Source organism: Acomys russatus, chromosome 6 (genome assembly GCF_903995435.1).
Source record: "Acomys russatus chromosome 6, mAcoRus1.1, whole genome shotgun sequence".
Classification (NCBI taxonomy): domain Eukaryota; kingdom Metazoa; phylum Chordata; class Mammalia; order Rodentia; family Muridae; genus Acomys; species Acomys russatus.
This window is the reverse complement of record NC_067142.1, coordinates 81,850,885-81,874,729: the sequence shown is the minus strand read 5'-3', so window position 1 is coordinate 81,874,729 and position 23,845 is coordinate 81,850,885. Positions and strand designations below refer to the sequence as shown.

At 44.9% G+C, this 23,845-nt stretch overlaps 1 protein-coding gene across 5 annotated transcripts in view; it reads right to left on the bottom strand.

The window, feature by feature from the left end:
• The window catches only part of Esrrg (estrogen related receptor gamma), a 565,698-nt gene that overhangs the window by 387,345 nt on the left and 154,508 nt on the right, over positions 1–23,845 (bottom strand). Inside the window, exon 1 of one of the 5 annotated variants that reach the window (XM_051148114.1) lies at positions 18,755–18,828. The exons of the other annotated variants lie outside the window; for them this stretch is intronic. The gene's annotated coding sequence lies outside the window, so the exon portion shown is untranslated. Of the gene's footprint in view, positions 1–18,754; positions 18,829–23,845 lie in introns of those variants that run through there. 5 annotated transcript variants of the gene reach the window in all.

Here is a 23,845-nt window from a genome sequence, read left to right as displayed (position 1 = left end):
ATTAAAAGCTGGAGAGGCAGTTTAGCCATGCCTGGTTATCTGAGTTTGGTCCCAGGCCCCACATGGTAGGAGAGGCCTGAGACCTGCACACTGCCCTCTGACCTGCACACACAACACACAATTTTAAGAAAATATTTTATTTTAAAAATCAAGAAATCTACACTTTAACTAGCACTACACATCAGTCTGTTGGTTGCAATTTTTTTAAAAAAGGCTCTGTCGTATTGGGAGAACATGGATTTAAAACAAGACATCATATTGCTTTCATAGAGCCGTTTAGTCCTTCACATAGCCTCCCCCACTAAGCACACGGTGACAATCAGGCCTATAGGCAGAGGGCCAGCCAGGGAGCAGAGCAAAGCTAGGAATCAGTGAATTGCTCAAATACATGAAAAAGCTTTGTTCATCCAAAATACAGGATGATGGTGCTCTCCCTAACCGTCATCCGAGAGTTCAATTGCTTCCACTCAATTTCAAGAAAACTGGCAATCATTTCTTTTTGTGGGGTGCACAATTTCTGAAGAACCCAGTCATTTTGAAATGTGAGCTATCACCTCTCTAGTGACAGGAAACCTGGCAGCTGAGGAGAGAGAGCTGGGTCCAGAAAGAGTCCCAGGCTGTCACCCTGTATCAGCCCAGGCCTGAGTAGGGCTTTGCTATACTCCAGGCACACAGTAGTACTCCTTGTCTACGCAATGGATTTGCTTCCTAGTCTGTGCCAGACTTCTGCACAGGAGATGCAAAGCTGCCGCTTTCACAAGCTACAACAACAGGACAGGGCTGGGATGTCAGCAGAGATCTGGAGTGTGAGAAAGGAGAGTGGAAACAAGAGACCAGAGGAAACTGTCTGTCAAACCAAGTGTAGAGGAATCGTTTACAGCATTAGCTTCCTAATACAACTTTTAAGAATTAGTGATCAAGCTGGGCGTGGTGGCACACACCTTTAATACCAGCACTTGGGAGGCAGAGGCAGGTGGATCACTGTGAGTTCAAGGCCAGTCTGGTCTACAAAGTGATTCCAGGACAGCCAAGGCTACACAAAGAAACCCTGTCTCAAAAAAAAAAAAAAAAAAAAAGGAGCATTTTTAAGCTTCTTGTGTGCATGTTGGTGTGTGTGCACAGTTATGTGCACAGTACATGTACAAGGTGTGGAAGCCAATTGTCAACCTCATATGTCACTATGCAGAGTGCTATGTACTTTTTTTGTTTTTGAGACAGGGTCTCTCACTGGCCTGGAGGTCACTGAGCAGGCTAGACTGGCTGGCCAGTGGGTCCCAAGGATCCAGCTGTCTCAACCTCCCTGTGAGTGAGATTCTACATGTACATAGCCATGTCTGCCTGTTTTGATGTGAGATCCGAAGGATCAAATTCAGCTATGGGTTATCCCGTAAATGAGCATTTGCGGCACCCAGCACAGGCCTTGGTGGCCAACAGACACAGGGGTGACAAAGCAGAAGAGGCAGCTCAAATGCTGACGCTCTCCAGCCCTCAGTTCCTATGATTTTACCCAAAACAACCAAATCTTCAGATATCCAGTCTAGCCATGGCATGCTTACTGCTTCTCTGGAGAGGGAGGAGAAGTCTCGGCCTTCTCCTCAGGCTGCTGTTCAGTCTGTGACCATCAATAGCTCGAGCATGAACAAGGACTGAGCAAATGACCTCTGACTTCTGGGCGTGGCTGTTCAAACGCTTACGTGTGTGTGAGCACACATGGTGCAGTCTGCTTTGGGTAAAGCACTTTGACCTAGTGTTTAACCTCAACCTAAGTCTTCTCCCCATTATCAACCTTTATGTGACAAGCAGGCCTCCTGTTTTATCCCGCAGTCCCAAAATGTAAGCACTTTGACACTTTAAGTAGTAGACCAAGGGCAGATTATACAATAAAACTTTAAAGCACAGACTCAATCGCCTTTAGATACGCCAAGGGCTCGAGGATAATCATAATACATTGACTAGGTGGGTAGCTTTAAATTGGAAAGTGTACACTTGAGAGAAACTCTGGGACATATGACCATATCCAGTTCCCATGAAGCTCAGATAATGGCTATGAAGAGAAATGGCAGAAGACACAAGTGCACAAAGGGCATCCCACAGCCAAGTGGAACAAGTGCGCGGACTGTGCATGCAGGGGTCGGCAAGGTAGCTCAGTGGGAGTGTGTTTGGGGGGTGGACCAGATTAGATTACAGGTCTGAGGCAATTGCTTTAGTTCCACCTGCCCAGTTGTGAGGAGTAGAGGGTGACAACATGATTCCAGCAGGAACAGAAGGTAGCAAAGTCCATCTGGTCCCTGCTGGCCTGTCTACCCAGGGGGAAGCCTGAGCATCATCTGAGAAACACCCAGAGATGCCAATGGGGGACAAATCCACTGGATAATTAAAAAGCACCTTAGGGAACCAAGGCTAAAGATGGTGGATGTCTTAGTTAAACTAAATGCCACTTATATGCCGTTCACTTAAACTAACACCAGAGGATGGAAACAGTGGGTCCATTGTTGAAAACCTGGATCCAAATCTCCGCTTGAAGAGCGTTACTGAACCTTTGGACAATTTGGTGTGCATATACCTTGAAGGATCCCTATGAGTGCTAAAGATGGCTTCCCTGAAGATTCTAGCACAAAACAGATAGACCCTAGTCACAGTCATCAGTAACTCCTATAAAAACCAAAGGGCAGGTCACATGTTGTAGCATTTACTTTACATGCAGCCCCCTGTAATCACTCAGATTTAATGTATTTCATTTTCAAACAATATGCACAACAACTATGCTGCCCGTGGCTAGAAGGCTGCAACTTACATTCCTAAATGAAATCCAGCAATTCCACCCACAGACAAGATGGCTCCGCCCAGGCTAAGTGGCTTAATGAAATCTACTAAACTGGAGTGGGCATGGGGGTCTTTTAGGTATTCTGAAATACAAGATGAGATTATAAAAATTGAACATCATTAAAAAGTGTGCTCAGGGCCTGCTGTCAGCTGAAACAGTTTCTTGTCTACTGAAGATCCCTTATCTTTCTCATCCCTCATCTCTTTACAACTGGGAGGGACTAAGCTTACCAAAGCCAGATAGCTCAGGAAGACATAGCAGGAAAGGCAACCCAGAGATACAGTGCTGGAAGCCAAGCAAATGGACCAATGTCAACCACCCTCAGCTGCCCCCATGATCACCAGGTAGGCTCATCTTTCTAGAAACACAAAGGGGCCATCCACACTCTACCTGGCTGCAAAGCTCAGCCATTATTTAAAAGGTGATGGCAAGGCAGACATGCTGGGATGCTAAGCATTTTCTGGGATCTTTGTGCTGAGCAAAGATATGGGCCTTATATTTAACAGAAGCCTTTTGAAATACTCAAGAAAAATTTCTCATCCCAAATAAAATTAAGGGTCAGGCCTGAGGACTGCCAGGGACATCCATTTGCATGCCAACCAGCACAACATGGCATCAGATTCTATTCAGAGAGGAGTCGCTGCAGATCTTTGTCCAAATCTAATACAGGATGGATTTTTCTTTGTATTTTCTATAAAGGTGGATTAGCTGAGCAAATTAAAGAGGTAAGAGCCACGATAGGGAGTGGATTCAGACGAAGGACTAATGTTTCAAACATGCTGTCTGCAGACAGATGAGAATGGCTTCTCATCACTCCCAGCATGCACTATACCATCCGTCCTGAGGTTTGAAGGCTAAATATGAAAGGCATCAACACATCTGCCAATCTCAAGTCCAACACGCTCATTCCCCAGCCTCCAATTTTACTGCTTCTCCGGTGAGCCCGGCTCAGTCCTATCTCTTGTTCTTGGTCTGTCAAGAACATCCCACCCTCCGACCTTCACTTGGCTGCCTACTGTTTGTTATTCAGGCTCTGATGGCCTCAAAGGTTTGCTCTTAAAGTTTAGCCCTTCTTTAACTATTCAGCAACCCTATCCTCATGTCTTCCTAGCACCCATTGCTAGGTGGGAGTCTACATAGCTGTCTTTGTCCAATAATAGAGTGCTGACAACTAGAGTTCCAGGTCAGTGGGCATAAGGCCCCAATCTGTCTCCTTCCTACCATACTTCCTGCATGGGCAACAGTGGTTGAACATTAGGAGACTCCCAAAAGACATTTGTTTATTTAGGGAAATTTTAAGACAATGTACTGTCTTAGGCTTTATATCTCAAAGGAGTCTTTGTTTCTAAATGGAGGACTTTTTTATTATATATGCTCGTGAAAAGCTGTCACGCTCTGGCTAGACATAGTAAGTAGTGTCAATAGGACTTTGGATGGTTTTACACACTTAGCAGGATCATGACATAGAACAATCTTCCGGCAAAGCCTTAGCCTATGGTATGAGGTCAACAGAGAAGCTATGCTCTACTAAGGACTCGCATGGCCTACAAGATCCTCCAGCATCTCTGATCTATTTGTGTCTGTTGCACAGATGGTCAGTACAGCTCAGCCTTAAGCAAACAATGGAGCTCTCTGGGGGTGTACTCTGTTTTCTCCCACCTTCCGTGTTGGCCATCCTTCCTTCACAGAGAGATAAACTCCAAGACTAATAACACTCTAGAAACGGAAGGTTGGTGCTCTCAGCACACACCACAATGACTAGAGCAAGTCACACATCAGTGGCACGCCTAAAATAGGAGGCCTTCCTAGGATGCTGCTCGGCAGCCAAGAGACAGTGATAAGCAAGAACCAGGGACATCCTCCAATAGCTGTGCTGCGGTGTTCCCTAGGATGGAGGTGACAGTGTGAGGTGTCTTTTCCCTCACCTATACACTGCTAAATACATCATTCTCCACTTAGTCCTGGACTTCCTTTTGAGATTGGTTTTAAAGTGTTCCAATCAAATCCATCCCCATTTACTCTCCTAGCTCCTCCTCTAGCCCCGCCCCCCCCCACATTTTTCCATGCCCACATCCTGTGTTTTGTTTTTAATGCTCTGAGTCCACTGTGTGCTACCAGTATATGCATGAGAGTAAGGCCATCTATTGGTGCACTGCAGCTTCTCATTAGCCTCATCCCGGAAGTAAGCTGGCTCTCCCTCTTGTAGGAGCCTGCAGCTGCCTGTAGCTCCTTAGCTAGGGTGGGACTTCCTGACCCCCTCCCCACTCATGCTGGGGGTTGGCTGGCTTGATGTTGTGCAGGTCTTATACATATATTCAGAGTCACTGTTGAGTTCATGTGTGCTGTGCCCCTGTCACATCCTGAACACTGTCACATTTCGAACATCTACTGCCTCTTACAGTGATTCCACTGCTTCTTCCAGAATGAACTCTGAGCCTTGGCACAAAGGGATCTGATATGGATGTCTGATTTTAGGCTGACCACCCCACAGTCTCTGACGGTCAACCCATGTTGACCAGCTGTGGGTCGTCATATACTATGAGAAGCAGCTGGTCATGAGATTTGGCGTTATCGTCCTTTAAAGATAAAGATTCTCTTTCCAAATGGAGAGCTAAGGTGAGATGCTAAACACGGGTTCCTGGAGAAGATCCAGGAACGGCTCTGAGTGTCCTTTGTTTATAGGGGGCTACGCCTATGAGCGTGTGCAGGGAGCATGTGTGTGGACATATGCACTCATCTGGAAAACTGGAACAGTTGATGAAGGCCCTGTCACGTGGGAGAGTCTCCACGAGTGGAACGCTCTGCGTGGGTAGCGCTGCCTGCTGTAAACTGCTCATGCAGCAGGGCTGAGGGAGAGGCTCGGCCTGGCCGCCGGCTGTTCCTGACTCAGAGCACGAGAGCACAGCAGCTCTGCACCTGTTCGCCTGATGGCGAAGGAAGGAAAAGCCATTACCGAGTGACAGGAGACAAAAAACCAAACTCCACTTCAGCAACTCATCCCACGGCTGGTGATTAATCTCACACTCCCACAGCCTGATGCACATTAACCAGGTAATTAATAATTTCTTTAGGGATTGCGGCTCGGCAACTGTTTTATCAACCTGCGAGCATTAGGAGGGAGAGGCTGGTTTTGTGACCAAACGTCTGGAACCAGGGAAGGGCTACAAAGAGCACACAAGGCTTCATAGCAATGGGTGAAACTATTTTGAAATAAAGCAGCATGCAGTTGGCACCACTGCCAACCTGAAAGAGCCAGGGGACAGATCCATGCTTCCAAGCCTTGTGGTCCCTGCTAGCAACAGACCTTTGGGTTACTGTGATACCTGCTGAGCTAGAATCACATGCTCACACTATGTATACAAAACAGAATGCTCCAACAGAGACAAACTCTGGAAAAATCAGCTTCTGGAAATGTTGACCCTGACACTGCAAATCTACAGCGTCCAGAGTATATTTGGGGTTATATCAAACCGGGTCCCCTGCAAGTCCCAGACATTCTAAGGGAAACACAAAGATAACGAGCAACCTTCAGTGAGCTCCTCTGAAAACTTACATGCCTCTCATTTCAAAACTTGCCCCGCAAGGGGAAGCATAAACTCCTTTTAAATATATTTTCTCTAAAGATTTCAAGACTGTGAACAAAATCACCAGCATAACAATCAACAGCAAGCAGAGCCTTCAAGTAATCTAACATCGCGTTCTCTCCTAGTTAGAAAAACACTGCGTTGGAAATAGTGTACACTTCTCTCAACCCTATCCAGAATGCTGTTCGGCTAGGAAAGAAACAAGGATGTATCCCCCACAGTTATAATCACAGGGATCTCGAGGCAGGAAGGAAATGAGGGCAGAGACTTGCATTCTCCCTCTTTGTTGTGGTGTTCATTGGCGTCTCCAGGTCCAGTCAGGGGCATTACAATAGACAGCCAGCAACGCTCAGGAGAACATGCCTCTTGGGAGTGTTATGACTGGCCACCTTACAGAGACCCAAAGGAGACATTTCCCCTGCACAGCAGCCCTTAGATGCCCTAGCTTCTTTTCAGTGTGCATGACAAAGGTGAGGCAACACTTGAGGCTGGGGTTTGGAACTGTGAAGGAGCTTCGAACCCAACCAACCATGCTCCTTAGAAAACCTGCAGCACTGTAACATAGACAGACATCTGCTTTAGTGCATGCCGCAGCTTAATCTTGCTACGGCAGAATAGGATTTGCTTTTAAACCTGACTTTGAAGCATTTTGGGGTGTTGCCTATGATGATTTGAGTGAGAACGACCTTCAAAGGCTCGTATATTTTAATGCATAGTCACCAGGGCGTGGAACTGTTTGAGAAGGATTAGATGCTACGGACTTGCCGGAGCAAGTGTGGCTGCTCTGCCTGCTGCCTGAGGATCACCGTGCCTGTCTGCCTCCCATGATATGATCATAGGCCAACTCTTTAAACTGTAAGCAAGACCCCAGTTAAGCACCTTCTTTTATTAGAGTTGTCTTGGTCGTGGTGTCTCTTTACAGCAATAGAACAGTATCTAAGACAGTGCCCTAAGACAGACACCCTCAAATCACCTTCAGCTATAGGAAGAGAAAATGAATTAGACAAAAAGAGAAAAAGAGCCAAGAGAGAGAACCTTTAAAACTCTGCACAAAATGTGATCACACAGAACAGTCAATGATGGAGTTATTTAATATTGTCCAACCATACTGGTCACTGCCCAGGAAGAAGGCAGGCCATCACAGGGTACATAACCTAGATTCAAAACAAAACAAAACAAAACAAAACACAATGAGATTATCTCTGTACCTTAGCCTTTACTTTCTGGTTGCTGATGGAGGAATATTTTTATATTAAAGTCTGTATGTATACTAAAATTGAGGCACAGACTTAAAAACAAATGTCTTGATTGTCAGCAGCTATTTGATCCCAGCTGTCCAGGACTCACACATACATGTCCTTAGTGTGCCATTTGGAAGCACAGGAATGGGTATTTTGAGAAGTGTTTGACTAGACCATGTCACAGGTAAGCAAACTGGGGCTCACGTCTTGACTGTGTAGAACACTGGGCTCTTCATCTTTGATGCAAGGATCTTCAGGTTGAAGAGACAGCTTAATGTTGGTTAAGCTCAGGTACTGTACTTGCAGAGGACCCAAGCTCAGTTTCCAGCATTCATATAGGGCAATTTACAACCATATATAACTCCAGATCCAGGGGGATCTGACACCCTCTTCAGTCCTCTATGGGTGCTGCAGCCTTATGTATAAACACATATGCAGACATGTAGACTGGCAGACAGACTATAAAGAAAATGAATCTTTGTTTTGTTTTGTTTTGTTTTCCGAGACAGAGTTTCTCTGTGCAGCTTTGGCTGTCCTGGACTCACTTTGTAGACCAAGCTGGTCTCAAACTCACAGCGATCCACCTGCCTCTGCTTTCCAAGTGCTGAGAGGCACCATCACTAAGATGAATCTTTAAAACAAAGGTAATAGTGAAATTTTTTCACTGGTGCCCATGAAAATTTTGTGAGCTGAATATATATCATAATCTCTTAATCTATACTTAGGCTAAGTCAAGAACAGAAGTAATACAGTTGCCAACATTGCAGTTTCCAGCACTGGCTCAAGCAGCCTCTGGTAGGAGATGCATTATAAAAACACACTAGGGCCAGGGTCTGGTTCCACCTTGGAAAAGTATGAGAGAGAGCACTGCCTGGTTGTGATGCATTCCCAGGACTTGCCTGGTTGCTCTTGTTCTCTTTGATGGTTAATCTACATTGTAAACTAAGAGACACCTCTGGGTGGACGTGTGGGGAAAGTCTGTGGGTGTGCCTTCCATGGCAGCACAGATATAAAGAGCTCTACAGGAAAGCCTCACTGGACATAGGCCATCCTTGGCTGATGCCACACACCAGCTTCAGCCTTCCATGTGGACTGAAGACCAGCCGCTCTCCAGGAATCCTCCAGGCCTGGAGCTGCTAACGCCTATGCATGCACTGATCAGCTCCTGTGTGCTGCTTGTCCAGTGTGCAAATGGCAGTTGTTGGCTGACACTGTCCATAAGCCTATCTAATACATCCTACAACTCTCCCCAAACACACATACACAAAATCTTGCCCTCTCTCTCTCTCCTCCCTTCTTTCCTTAGTTCTGTCCCTATAGAGATCCCTAATTCACTCAGTACAAGGCTATACAAAGTGCCCAGGATAGTAGGCATTTAGCAAGCATTGGCAGAAGTCAGATGTGTTGAGCTGAGGTCTTGAAAAGAGATGTGATTAAACCGAAAAGCATGACAATGTGACAGACTTGCTTAACAAGAGGTCAGATGTCACACTAACAACAACCAACAAAATAAATGCATACACCAAAAGGAAACGCTTCAGATACATAAAGAGCCCTGGCTTAGAGTCAGGACATCGGCATATTCCACCAACATGAAAACTTAACAGAGCAATCTCAACCATACACCGTCTGTTTCCCCATTAAACACACACAAACAATAATGTTAGCCTCAGAGTGTCACTGTGAGGGGTAAATTAACATCGACAAGAAAAAAGTATTAAAATATCAAGCACTACAACATGTTTCTATCTATGCTATTGTTGTGTAGAAATACAAAGACTCTGCCTGCACACACATACACATGCCCAGACACACACATTCACAGATGCACACTTGTACACATGCACACACACATGCACATACACATACACACACACACACATGGTCAGACACACACGTTCACAGATGCACATTCATACACATGCCACACACATACACATGCATATATAAACATATATATGTACACACACACGCACACACGCACACACACGCACACACACACACTGCAAGGTTTTTCTCCCACATGGCTTGATTCCAAAGCCAACTAAAGCAAGACCTTTCCAAACCAGAAACAGTATTTTAAAATAACTACACACCGTCTCAGCCACTAATTATCTTTAGGAGTCTGTTCCCTGCTCCTAATTGAGTATGCTCAGTCCTTTCCATTCATTAGTTTTATTACAAGTACTCCAATGAATTAAAGGAGAATCCGTCATCACCACCTTCCTTGAAACTTCCACCACTGTCACAAAGGCCTTGACCTTGCCGAAGCAATTCACATTAACTCAGCGAAAGCCATAGGCCTGGACAAAGAATGAAAATTTGGCATTTTTAATAACTAGGACACCACTGAGTAAGTTTGACAGAAAGCTATTACACTCTTGATGTCAGGATATGGGGCAGGCAATGCTTTTCCTGCTTCTGAGTGGAACAGTGTCCCTCCCCAACCACACGGACTGACCTGTCCTGGAGGGATCTGAAGGAGGACAGCAAAGCACTCCTTAGCAGGGCAGGGAGATTGCTGCAACCTCAACTCGCTGAGCCCCGAGAAGATGATGCCCATTTCCCAACAGGGCACATGCTGAAGTAGAGGCATCCACATGCTTCCCCGTAAGCCGCTGCACCGCACACCAGTTCTTTGCTGATTGACAGCCCTGTATCCAGTGATCTCTATGCATGATGCACTTACGTATGGTTCTTCACCTTATGTAATTGGCATTTTAATTGTTGTTTTACCATTCAGAAAGAAAATCAAAACAGGCACGGGGGAAGAAAAGTAAAGACGAAGCTCTATGCCCACAGAAAAACCTACGTGTACATTTGATGGCAGCCCTATTCATAGTTGCCCAACCTCAGAAGTAACCGGGGTAGCCTTCAGTAGACAAATGGATAAGTTCTGTAGGTAAATGGATAAATCGAAAAAAATACTGTGGTATATCCATAAAGAGAACTATTATTTGGTGCTTAAAAAGATGCATGCTGATAAAGCCGTAAAAAGACATAAAGGAGGCTTTACTGCCGCTACCAAGAAGCCAGCTTGAAATTACTAACGACCTATTGTATAGTCAAAACTACATGACAGTTTAGAAAGACAAAACTATGAAGATGGAAAAAAGGGGGGGGAATGCTGAAGAGGTGGATGTAACTTCTCTGTTTGGCATGAAGCTACTGTAATGGTAGGTAATTGTATGTTTGTCTGAGTTGACGGACTAAATGCCTTTGGCTATACATCATGGGTCTGAGTTGTGAAGATGTATGCGTGCTGGCTTATCCGTGGTAGCAGACCCAGCACATGGTGCAGATGCCGACGGCGGGGGTGGCTGAGCCTGTGCAGAAGAGGGAGCTGAGCAGACTGGAAATCTGTACCTTCCTCTCGATTGTGCTCAGAACCTTAAACTACTCTAAAATGCACAGTGGATGGAAGAAACAACCACCGGCTGGAGGTGTCAACTGGGTAGGGCTCCTCACCAGCATGAGCAAGCACTGTCCTGGATTGGATTTCCTGGGCAAGCAAAGGAGGGAGGAGAGGAGACATGAGAAGGCTGGAACGATGGGGCACCATGGGTCAGAGTTTAGCCGCAGCCTACAGCCATTTGGGCATGGCAGGAGTCGGACACAGTGAAAAGACCTACACATCACCGAGTCTCCTTTCTGCCCGCTATGACTTACATCTGTGAACCATCGACAGACATATCACTGTTCAAGTCACCCTGCTCTGTGTCTATTTCTCCCCAAATTCATTTGCAAGCTTACCAACATTATGTTCTTTCAACACATATGCATTATGTATCTATCTATATTAATGGCACTAAACAATGACTCAGAATTATGACTGTGGGCATTGTATAGCTCACACAGTGTGGATACATATACAGACATCTTTTATGTGATTTTTCCAGTGATATCAAACAATTAAACACAAAATCTTATGTTTAATATTTAGGATTTTAAACAGAGATGTCATTCATGTTCCATATAACCAGCGGGTTGAGGTTTTGCAGCCAGGACATCTGGGATCCAGCATTGACCCTGACTTTCTCAGATCACAGCTTTTGATGGTGATGATGCTTTCTTGTTTCTGACTTAGGGATGAAGTATCTTCCCTGCCTACCATCAATGGGTAGCTATGAATATCAAATTATACAGTGCACACCACACTTTGTGGTGTGTAAAATGCTATATGCTAAAGGTCCCCATTGTCAGTGATGGTTAGCAAGTTGGAAGAAGCCTGGGAAATTGGCTATTTTTATATTTAAAGCCATCATTGCACAATTTTTATACTTTCATGACTGTGAAATGTTCTCATATCCTGAAGAATTAAAAAAAAAAAAAGGAGAAAAAAAGCTGGGGTTGGTAGTGTGGACTTTTAATCCCAGCACTTGGGAGGAAAAGACAGATAGATCTCTGAGTTCAAGGCCAGCCTGGTCTACTGAGTCAGTTCCAGGACAGCCAGGGCTACACATAGAAAATGTGTCTCAACACAAACAGAGAGAGAGAGAGAGAGAGAGAGAGAGAGAGAGAGTGAGAGAGAGAGAGAAGAAGAAGAAGAAGAAGAAGAAGAAGAAGAAGAAGAAGAAGAAGAAGAAGAAGAAGAAGAAGAGGAAGAAGAAGAAGAAGAGGAAGAAGAAAAAGGAGACGAAGAAAAGGAGGAGGAGGAAAAGGAGGAGGAGGAGAAAAATAATACACTGATGTATTTTCCAATGGAAATGATTTGAAGGTGATTCTGGGGTGTACAAGATGGTTAAAGGCACTTGCTGCTAAGCCAAACAACCTGAGTTCAATCGCAGGATCTACACGGTAAGGGCAGAGAGACTCCAGCAGGTTGTTCCCTCCACACACGTGCTGTGGCATGCATGCCTTGCCCCCCCCCAAATAAGTAAATACAAAAAAGAATTATAAATTTTTAATAAAACACAGTTTATTCCAATAGATTTTGATGAAGTTGAGAATCAAGCAACACCCCTCCCTTTTTTAAGCTGCCCACAATTCTCTGCAGGGCAGTTCCAAGAGCGTGGCTACTGACAGAGAACAGAGAGTCTGCTGGCAGGCTAAAGCTCAGCTTTCACTCAGCTTTCACTGGGTGGATCTATTAACAAATATTTGTACCATTTTCTGAATAGGAAACCCTTTTTTAAAAATTAGTATTAGCTAGGCACCCATATGTGTGCTTTCCCTGACATGTTTTGCATATTTAATATTGATTATTATATGAGCTTCATTACCCAAACAAAATAAAATGCTACTTACAAAAGCGCTCTCTCTTTCCACACTATAATTTAAACACATCTCTGAGAGGTCATTTTTTCAAACCATTAGTGGCCCCGCAATTTCCTAAAACTTTCAGCTTTCCTCAGAAAGAGTACTCACGTAAAATGCCTCAGTAGGAAAGAGGGGCTTTGACCATGTAAACACGTCTAATTATCAGCTGAAATTACCAAACAACTCAATTTTATAGTTTCCAAAAAGGCTCACTGAAACAGTGTCAAGAAATGCCTGTTTCTGGGTGTGCTTCGTCTTGATAATTTCTCTTCCAAGACAGAAGAGTGCCCGTTATCACTGTTCCTGCCACTCTGGCGACAGAGTGGTCACGGTGGCTAAGGAAAAGAGGTCACTATCTCCTAGGCTGCATCAGACACTGACCACTATGACAGACAGGGCCAGCAAACTTTCCATCACCTGTCCACAAGTCCTAGGCTCTGAGACAGGAGAGATTTGTCTTAAAAATACTGTTTTCTGGGGCTGGAGAGATGTCTCTGACAGCAAAATGCTTGCTGTACAAGCATAAGAAATAAGGATTTGACCCTCAGCACATAAGTAAAAGGCTGAACGTGGTGGTGCATGCCTATTGTGATAACAGTAGATGAGCTGCACAGAGGTAGACCCCAGGGGCTTGCCGGCCCCCATCTGTCTAAGCAAACCCAGAAATGCAAATTTAGTGAGACTAAGCATCTCAAACCCTAAGATGGAAAAGTAATTGCAGAATAGCTGAATTTGACTTCCGGCCTCCACAAACAAGTACTCTCTCTCTCTCTCTCTCTCTCTCTCTCTCTCTCTCTCTCTCTCTCTCTCTCTCGCTCTCTCTCTCTCTCTCTCTCTCTCTCTCTCTCTCTCTCACACACACACACACACACACACACACACACGCACGCATGCACGCACACACACATGCATGCACACATGCACGCATGCACATACACATGCCTGCACGCACACATGCACACACACGCACACTCTGTCTTCTGGCCCTTAATTTGGAGAAGTTCGGGGGAGAAAGGCATCAGTCACCAGGTCATGATGGCTTTTAAAATGACAGTCACCGTTTTCAAACAGCTTCCACACATGCATTTAGACACATCATCTGCTTGAGGTTGGTGGGGCCCACCACTTCCAGATGCTCTCATGTGATCTGTGGTTCCCAGTCCCAGCAGCTATGTGGTAGTTTGAATGAGAAATGCCATCCATAGTTTCAGGCATTTGAACACTCTGTCCCCAGGTGGTGGCAGCGTTCTCTCCTGGCCTCCCTGCTTGCACCTGCAGTTCGTTCACGGTGCTGGCCATGCTCTTCTACTCCCAGAGTCTAGTTCCTGCTGCCTGTTGTCTTCATTCAGCAATCAATCCTGAACTCTAACCTGGAACCATAATCTCAAATAAACTCTGTCTTCTACAAGTTCTCTCAGTCATGATGTTTCATTATTGCCACAGAAAGGAAACTAATACCGGCCACTGGTTTGGAACCAGCTGTAGAAGACAGAGGCAACAAAGAGGTGAGACCACCTAGGCTCCAGTTTGGCACAGATGTCCAAACTCCAGAGGACCCCATACCCTAACACTCCTTAGTTGGCATGAAGAGACTAAGTCACTTGGCACCAGTGAAGATGCTATTGGGAAAACCAACAGCACTCTCCTGTATTTAAGGAGGGTGCCCCCTATGGTAGAGAAGAAGACCCCATTAGTACACACAAAATCAGTCTGCACATTAAACTGTGGAAATGCATACTTGACTATGCAGAGCAGAGTGGACAGCTGTCACAGTGCCACACACCTGGATGCACTGGTAGACTCCTTCAGGGGGCTTCCCTTGGGTGACCAGAAAAAGAACGTCAAGAACTCACCTTGTGGGGATGCCAAGACTCCAGACTCCACTACTTCAGCAGATGGGCACACAGTGTGATCAGAAGTACTGATGGCACCACCCTGCCTTTCCCTCCTACATTTGACCATCTCTAGGCCCTCATAGATCAGCCAGGAACTGTCCGTCCCCTTGTTGGTATGCAATGTGACATTCTCTACCCAGACTCGGGCAACCTTGAAAACTATTCCCCCGGGGAAGACATCTGTTCCATTGACAACCTTTCTTTAAGAACTTTTAGTGACCTGTGGCTTTCTCTTTCTTGATCCAGGTGTTTGTGTGCACATGCATGCCTGCATTCATACACCTACCTACCTTCCACTCCCTTTCAGCCCCAATGTGAGCATCCACCTTTGAGGTAACACTTGGGCACCTCATCAGAATGGATGATGAGCTTCAGAGAAGCAACTGAGTTGAGAGAAATAAAGAGAAAGATATCACATGTGAACTCTCCAGAAAATGGTCTCTCAAGTGCTCTCCTGTGTTGGCAGTCAGGGGCCCTCTACTCTCCCTTACCATGTGCACCATCCTCACATCGTTTGATCATCCATTGTCTCAGGTTGCCACTCATCACACCCCGACTGTGTGTAGGTGTTTGTTGCACTTGTGAATCCTTTAAGCCCCTCCCAGTGTTGGGTTCACAATCCCCTCAAGTGAAAAGCAGAATTCGTTAGCAGCAGTTATACTTTTCAAGGTAAAGTCAATAAACATTAACACGGCATGTGAATAAGAGGCCAAGGAGAATTCATTTTTGGATGCTTGCTCATGTTCTCTGTGGTACTCCCAACACAAAGCACCAGCATCAAGAAGAGCCCTGGAGATGGACCCCAAATCCATGGTGTATTTGTCCTTTTTTTTTTTTTTTTAAAGTAAAAAGTGTAATATGTTAGGATTTTTTCCCCATTTGCTCATGCCAGATGTAGATGGAATATTCTGAGCTGTGCTCAGCATCACTGGACCCCAGCCTTCACTCCACAACCACTTATCAGCATTCCCAGTGGGGAATGGTTGGTTTGTGTCATAGTGACCACACCCTAAATTGCCATGGTCTTGGTCTTCCCTTGCTATCCACAAAAGCGCCTCAAGCCGCTTGGCTGTCAACAGCTGTCACTGTGTTGGTTCCGAAGGCTACAAATTTGGGCTGGTCTCAGCCAGAATTCTCTTCTTGACATTTGTGGCTTCATGGTGCCCATTCATGTGGATGAACAGTGCCTGGCCGAGAGGCTTCCTCTGCCCATCTCTGGTCCTGTTTTTTCAATGTCTGTTCTTCATGCCTGACTCTCTATATGGTCTCTCCAACAAAGTAACTGGATTTATTCATTTGTTTCTTTTACTGGGCAACTCTTGGCCTTGTAGAGGACAAAAGAAGCTGCTATACCTTCTAAGTGCTGAGATCCGCACTGAACAAACCTCATTTTTGCCACAGGCTATCAGTTCAAATGAACCCTGAGTCAGCTGAGTCTCCAGTCCATCAACACGTGCTCAGGTGGAATGCTACCGATATATCTAAGTGCGTCAGCACTGCACAGATCACACGTGGCTGTCACACTGGCTTCCTCATCATCTAAAGTAGAAAAACAGGTGCTGGGGAGATTCAGTGGGTATAAAGGGCATGTTATTCAAGTGTGAGGACCACAGTTCAAACGCCCAGAAAACATGCAGAAGGCAGATTTGCACTATAGAGTGGTAATCCCAACATTTCTGTATGAAGATGGGTAGTAGAAACAAGAGAATTCCCTGAGGCTCTTGAGTCATCAAGCCTGGCACATATAGCAGAGAGAGGGTAAAAGCAAAGAGACTCTGTCTTAAACAAACAGAAGGCAGGGACAGACATTAGGCGCTGGCCTCCAGCTTATATACATAGACTATGGTACAATCAAGCCCACATTCATGTACAAATGTGCTTGCATGTGGGCATAAAATCAGACACTCAATTTAATGTTATAAAGGAAAAACATATGTATCAGCTCTGCATGATAATGTGTAGAAAGATTTTTTTGCATGCAATAAATGCTTGGGGGCGGGGGCTGCAGAGATGGCTCAGAGGATAAGAGCAATGACTGCGCTTCCCGAGGTCCTGAGTTCAATTCCCAGCAACCACATGGTGGCTCACAACCATCTATAATGTGATCTGATACCCTCCTCTGGCCTGCAGATGTACATGCAGGCAGAGCACTGTATACATAATAATAAATAAATAAATCTTTAAAAATAAATAAATAAATAAATGCTCTGATCCTTTTGCCTCTATCTCCTGGCTGCTGGGTCATAGACTTGAGCCATCAGGCTAGTTTCAAATGGAAGGCTTTTTCCATGTGGGGTAAGGACTCTCCCTGCAAAACCCATCCCCAGAGTATAAATACTCCATAAATAGTATTCACAGTCCCTCCCAAATCACTTGGAATTTGGTACCTAGAGACCTGTGAGCCCCTTCCTAATGATATGAACCCCTCCTACAAGGGCAGGTGTACCAGCGTGTATGAGCCTAGCTCAGTGCCTGGTAGTTGGCATGCCCCTGCAGGCATGTGTTTGGTGACTGACTAATGGCCAGAAGGATTGGAGGCTGCCTCCAATAACTCACCTCCACCATGCATGGACAGATTGAACTATTTCACAAGAATCTGTGAGGCACAAATTAAAAGTTATCAAATTCAATGTCATGAGCAGTCACAGCAGTCTGGAGTTCATCTTCACCCCTTTTTAAATATAGTACATGTAGCAAATTCCCCAAAAATATTTTGCCAGATTTTTTTCCTGCCTCACTTTTAAGACACAGGCACACCATAAGAAATATGTAATCCATATGTCTCCAACTCATTTTTACCCCGTCCATCAAAACGCTGTTTTCATATTAAATGTCAAATGCCTTTTATGTCTTTATATATGAGCCCCTTTAAGTTGTTATTTTTAAATGATATTGGAACATGTTTTGCCTCATTTAAAGTCTACTGAGGCATTTGTAATGCTTTTCCAAACACCAGCTTCTGGGACAGTTCATTTAGTTTACTCCCAGGGAAACTCCTGTTTTCTGAGATCAATTTTAATATGTTTCCTAAATTCTGTTCTTCACTTCAAATACAGTCACTACCACAAACAAGGAGCTTAGAAAACCAGCACGTGCCTTGCAGTTCCTTTCAAAGAAATACCTGGATGTTTTGTCATCTCACTCTACCTTGAACCTACACAGTGGTGGGAGGAGCTTAATCTAACTGTTACCTATCTGTAAGGGACAGACAAAGGGCAGTGCTTCTCTACAGGGGGAGAAGTTGTGAGGCTGTGCAGCCAACTGTTGTGTGCTTAGTTCACTCTTGGAATTTCAAGTTTCATCAAGCCTCTTCCTTCATTCTGTTAACAATTCCGATTTTTGTAATCAACTAAACTTACTTTGGATTTTAATAAAATATTTTTAATGAAGCAGAGGGCTAGCTAATTAGAAATAAAGGCAATGCTATAGAAGCCTTATATTTGAAATTACACAACTCTGAAAATCAGCCTAAGATCCAGGGTCCCAGATACATCCATTAAATTCTTGGTGTTCTTAATTCATGATATGAAAAGACAGAAGGCCCCGCTGTATCCATCTCATATATGAGAACATTTAATGAGTAGCATAGCATTTCATGGACAAGCAGCATCAGTGATGATAGTGAGATGTACGGTATGAGAAGACACACAATAGTCAAAGACAGAATAACCTTCCATTTCAAAATAAAAGTCCTTATACTGAGCTGCTAGGAGACTGTGGGAATGAGCCACAAGCATATGCATGTACACACACACACACACACACACACACACACACACACACACACACACACACACACACAGCAGCTCATCTGCTCTGATTCCAGGACTCATTTCTCAGAAGCCTCGGCTTTGCTGATCTGAGCTTGTAGTCCGTCCTTTGTAGAGAAGATGGGGCACTGAAATCTGTAAAAGTGTTAAATGCTTTAGAAACAGCAGTTTCGAGACTGACCTGAGAAAAGTTTTCTTGCCAAGGCTTCGGTGAAGACTCTCACCACACAGGTAGAACCTTCAGGCTCAGGCGGCAAAATAGCTCTGATATTTAAACACCAATCAGTACAAACCCATGCCAGGCTAGCAATGTTTCCTGGTAAACAGATCTCTTCTTTAATAACTTACTAACGTAGAATACACTAAATTTTTTTTTCTTCTCTTAAAGAATGCAAGGGGTGAGGGGACAAACAGGAACGCAGAATAGCACGGTCAGGTCCATTCTGGAGAAATGAGACAAGAGTAACTCCCATCCCACAAGCGAATTAGTCCTGCAGGGAGGAGGAATATCATGTTTCTGTAAGAGATGACCTGGGTATTCATTTGAATTTTAAGCAGAACCCAGCTCTTGCTCAGGTCCATCCCACCTGTCAGGGTATGGTAGTGTAACAAGATAATTACTTCCTCTTATTTCAAAATGCCAGACACCCAAGTCAGACTTCCATGGAAAATGAACCCAGCACCTGTATTACATTTTATTCAAATCAGCCTATGACTGTGTATCCCTCCATGTTGTTATGTTATTCATAGAAATGGTGGCAGATGCCACATAAACCCCAAAGAAATGTTGGAAGGTAGAATCACACTGCGTATGAGAAATTTAGATATATATCGGGAAAAAAAAACTTTTGCAGGAATGAGCTGAACTTGAATATCATTCCTCTGCCGAGCTGTGCTTCCTTTGCGGAAGATGCAAGGTTGAAATGCAAGGTTACTAAAGAGGGGAGACATCAATGCTGAACAGCTTTGACAGCCTGGTGTTGGCTTAATTTGAAAGAGTTTAGGCAGAACTCGATATTGGCCTCAGCCAGCCATGACTCTTCACAAAACAGAATCCAATGTTTAAAGTCTTACAAGCAGAGCTGACCAAGATAGCCAGCTTAGAGGAGATACATGCAGAAGGCCCAGGGAGCCAGTCTCTGGTTGTATGCCATGCACACATATGTACATCTGTCCATATGTGCAAAGGTGTGTTTGCATTTGCTCACCTGGATATGGCCTTTGTGTTCATTTGAAGTATTCACTGAGAATAGTTAATGAACCTTTCAAATTTATTATAAAAGAAATACTACAGATTAGATGTATAATTGGCCTGTCTTATTACCTGGTAGGAGTTCACAGGATTTATAAAACAAGTTCTTAAGAGAATTCCAGAACTTTGCTCTATGCAAAGCTGTGTCACTTTCTGTGTTTCAATCTCACCCAGCAGACACTTAGCCATCTGCCCAGGACCTGTCCTGAATCAGGGCATGAGAGGTCAAGGTCATTGATGTATTCAGTATCTGTAAGGAGTGAGACAAGAAAAAGTATGGCCTAGATAAATAAGTGAAGTGTGTAGGCATTTGTAGCCCGTTCTTTACTCCCATGAAGACAGGAAGGCCTGGAGAGGCAGAGGCAGAAGAGTAATGTACCTATCATAGCTAGTCCCCACCCTAAGATGCATGTGCTCTCCCCCTTACTTCCCAAGTAGCCCACAGAATGCACAGTAGCATGCATCTTAGTGTCTAGATCCACAGGGCTTTGGAATCAGCATGAAGCCATAAGAACCACCATTTCAGAGGCTAGCAGCAGAGGAGGTTCAAGTCTCACCTGGAACCTTCCATGGTCCTCATAGTAACTTACAGGATAGAGTCTATTTCAGTAACTCATTTGGAAAATGGGCTTAAAATTGCAATTGGGGTAGGGGGTTGGATAGATGGCTCAGTCAAATGTTTGCTATGCAAGCATATGGGCCAGAGGACCGTGGGACCCAATAGCTAGATAAATGCTAGGCAGGCATGGCAGCCCTCACGTAATCTCAGCAGATGGGATGGGGACATAGGGAGTCCCCCAGCATACTGGCTAGTTTGAAGAGCTCTGGGTTCTGGGCTTTCTAAATGAAAGATCCAGCCTCAATATATAACATATAGCAAAATCAAGGAAAGTATCTAAAGTCAATCTGTGGCCTACACACACACACACATGCATACACTGACATGCATACAAATGCACACAGGGAACCTCACCATTCATGTATATACATGCAAAGCAACCCAAAGATACAAATTTATACTGAATGGACCAGTTGGTACATATCATTCAAGGTATCAATAAAATGTGAACTTAATAAGATTTTTCCATTTGACATTAGTAAAGACATAAAGTAGATCGTACGTAGGTCCTCCACTAGGAGGCAGAGAACAGTCAGTGCTGTGGACAAAATGGTGCCCTCTGCCCCTTAGTCATACGGTCTTTTAGCTGAGTGTTCCATTCTTGAAATGAGAATGACATCTACCTCATAGGTAGGTTTAAAGAATGGCAAATGTCATGTTACACTTCTCCCTCGATCTCACAAAGTCCTGACAATGAGCTACACAGCCAGTGAGACCCTTATCACGGACACCTGCTGTTGTCCCTTCCCTGTAGGCCTGCTGAGTTTTTCTGCGAGGGCCTCAGATTCTTTGCGAGGGCCCCAGATCTTCACTTGTCTTTTTTCCAGACCCACAGCTGCTGCCTTCAGGTCTCCATGTCAACCATACCTGCTAGATGGGGTCTTCTCCACTTTACCTCCCTTAGGACTGCAACCGCTTGCCAGCTACTCTCATGCCTTCTCCATAACCCAACCCAGGGCTGAACCATTATTTTCAAATGTACTGTGTCTGTTACCTTAGCATCATCCACTGGGAAAAAACTGTAAGGAGACAGGAGCCCCTCTGGATTCATCCTATGATCTCCTTAAAGCTGAGCCTGCCATGTGAGATGGAATCTTTCCATGGTAAAGCATGTCCTGTAAGGTCCAACATGGTGTGCACGGCATGTGATGTGAGGGGAACCTGACCCTGCAAGCACAGGTTGATGGGCGTACTGGTTGGCTCAGTCAAGTAGGAAGGCACCAGGAATACACAGGAGTCTGGAAGACCACTGCTCTGTTGCACGGCGGCCCCATGTTTCATCCCTATACCTTGAACACACCTGGTTCTGCATCTGTCAACAAAGACATCAATACCAGCCTGGCAGGAAGGCAGGAAGGTAAGGGCAGCTTGTAATTTGCCATCAGAGATGAAGTACCATAGGGCTGCCTTAAAGCCTCTGGTGCAGCTAGAAATAACAGGAAGCATGAAAGCATATCTGCTTTACTTATTTATTCTTTATTTATTTAGACTACAAAAGGCATCTTCTAGGTGGCACAAATAACCCCTGCCTAGGAGGGCTTCAGCCACAGCCCTCCTTTCTTTGGGCTGTCTTTAAACAGCACTGAGGGGAAACCCCATTCACAGACGTCCCTGGAGAAACAGAAGAACCAGGCTTGCAGGCAGGGGCAAACCTTTTCATTGCAGTGCGATACACAGAGAAGGAAACAGCCCCACTGTCCTGCTCATGAGCTGGGTAGAATTATCAGGCAAGGAGGTTAATAATTACACAAGTAATTAACGCTGCCATCATATTCAGACTCTAATCCTGTAGTTGCAGGATTTCAACTTTGGTCCCCAAGTCCAAGGGAAGATGAGAACCGAATGGCAATGCATCCAATTGGCACTCGAGAGGCCCCGAGGGCGAGGCGATGGCTTTAGGCTTCTAACCATCCCGTGAGCAGGTGAATCTACAGGGCACAGATAGACCCAGCCATGCTCCGCTGTGTCCTTTAATGCGTGTTTCTGGTTTAGTTTGGGCTTTGTTTTGTTGTTCTGTGGCAGCAGGAGCTGACGTTCCATGCACCACACAGGTATTTGATACCCCAATCTTTCTTACGCCCCCCTCCCTGCCTCCACGTCTACACGCTGTACATTCGGTGTCACTGTTTATTAAAGATAACTAACACCTTAAGTCTTTATTTACTTTTGTTTATTTCTGTTTTAGCCAGAGTCACTGGAGAGCACCGAGGCTTCTGGTCCACACGCATTCTTTAATCATTGTTAGTAGGCAAAATCATCTGTGACAACTAATCCAAAAAGCAGATTATATTTATTTTGGCTACAGTGGCTTGCAATTCGTTAAAATCAACAAAGCTTTTTCATTAGCCCCCCGCTGGTGTCCTAAAAACAGACATTTCAAGGGTCTCAAAGCTGCCGAGCGACACACATGCAGCCAAGCTAATTCTGACAGATTCACGGTGCCATTCTTAACACAAAATCTCATTAAACTAACAAACAAGAAACAGAGCCCCTCTGCTTTCGTACAAAGACTTCATTAACATGCCTGAACTCCAAAATCAAAACCAGAGCCACAAAGCTTCCTGAATGTAGAAGCTAAACAAACAGGGAGGCTGTGCCATTAGTTAAGCAAGATTTGAAAAAAAAAAAAAAAAGGGGGGGGGGGGACTTTTTGTTTTCTCTTTTTTTAATTCTTTTTTTTTCTTTTTTTCTTTTTTTCTTTTTTTTTTTTTTTCCCGAGACAAGGTTTCTCTGTGTAGCCTTGGCCATCCTGGACTCACTTTGTAGACCAGGTTGGCCTCGAACTCACAGCGATCCGCCTGCCTCTGCCTCCCAAGTTTTCTCTTTTAAAAAAAAAATCTAGGAAAAGAATTAGAAATCGGAACCATAGTGGCCATTGCTAAGCGGTTTCTCCTGGGCACTCTGGGCCTCCATGCTGGGGCTGCAGTTAACTTCACTGTTTAAGGAATCCAGAGCAGGAATGACGCCAGGACAGTAATGAAGCAGAGAGTGGAGATGCTTTCCTAGGGGCTGACCAGATCAGAAACAGGTATACAGGCCTCTCTTCTTCTCTCCTTCCCTCTCCTCCCTCCATGACAGCCTGTGGTCTCTGTCCCCCTCTGGCCCTCTCTCTCACTCTCCTCCCCTCCCTGTCCCCTCCCCTCCCACTCTCCACACCCCTCTCTCCTTCTCTGCCGCCTCCTTGTGTTTGCAGGGCATTTGCCCAGCCTTGCTCCAAGTTTTAAGGGTGACAGTGCCTGTCCTCCTTCTGGAAGCTTCATGAATGTCCCCACACTGCTGATTTTATTTTTCCCTTTTGCAGGGACAGTTCTTTCATTTGCTACCATCTGGCTGTCCATCTCTTGGAAGGACCTCTTTAATGGCGAGCGAGAGGGCGTTGAAGGCTGAGTGTCCGGAAATGG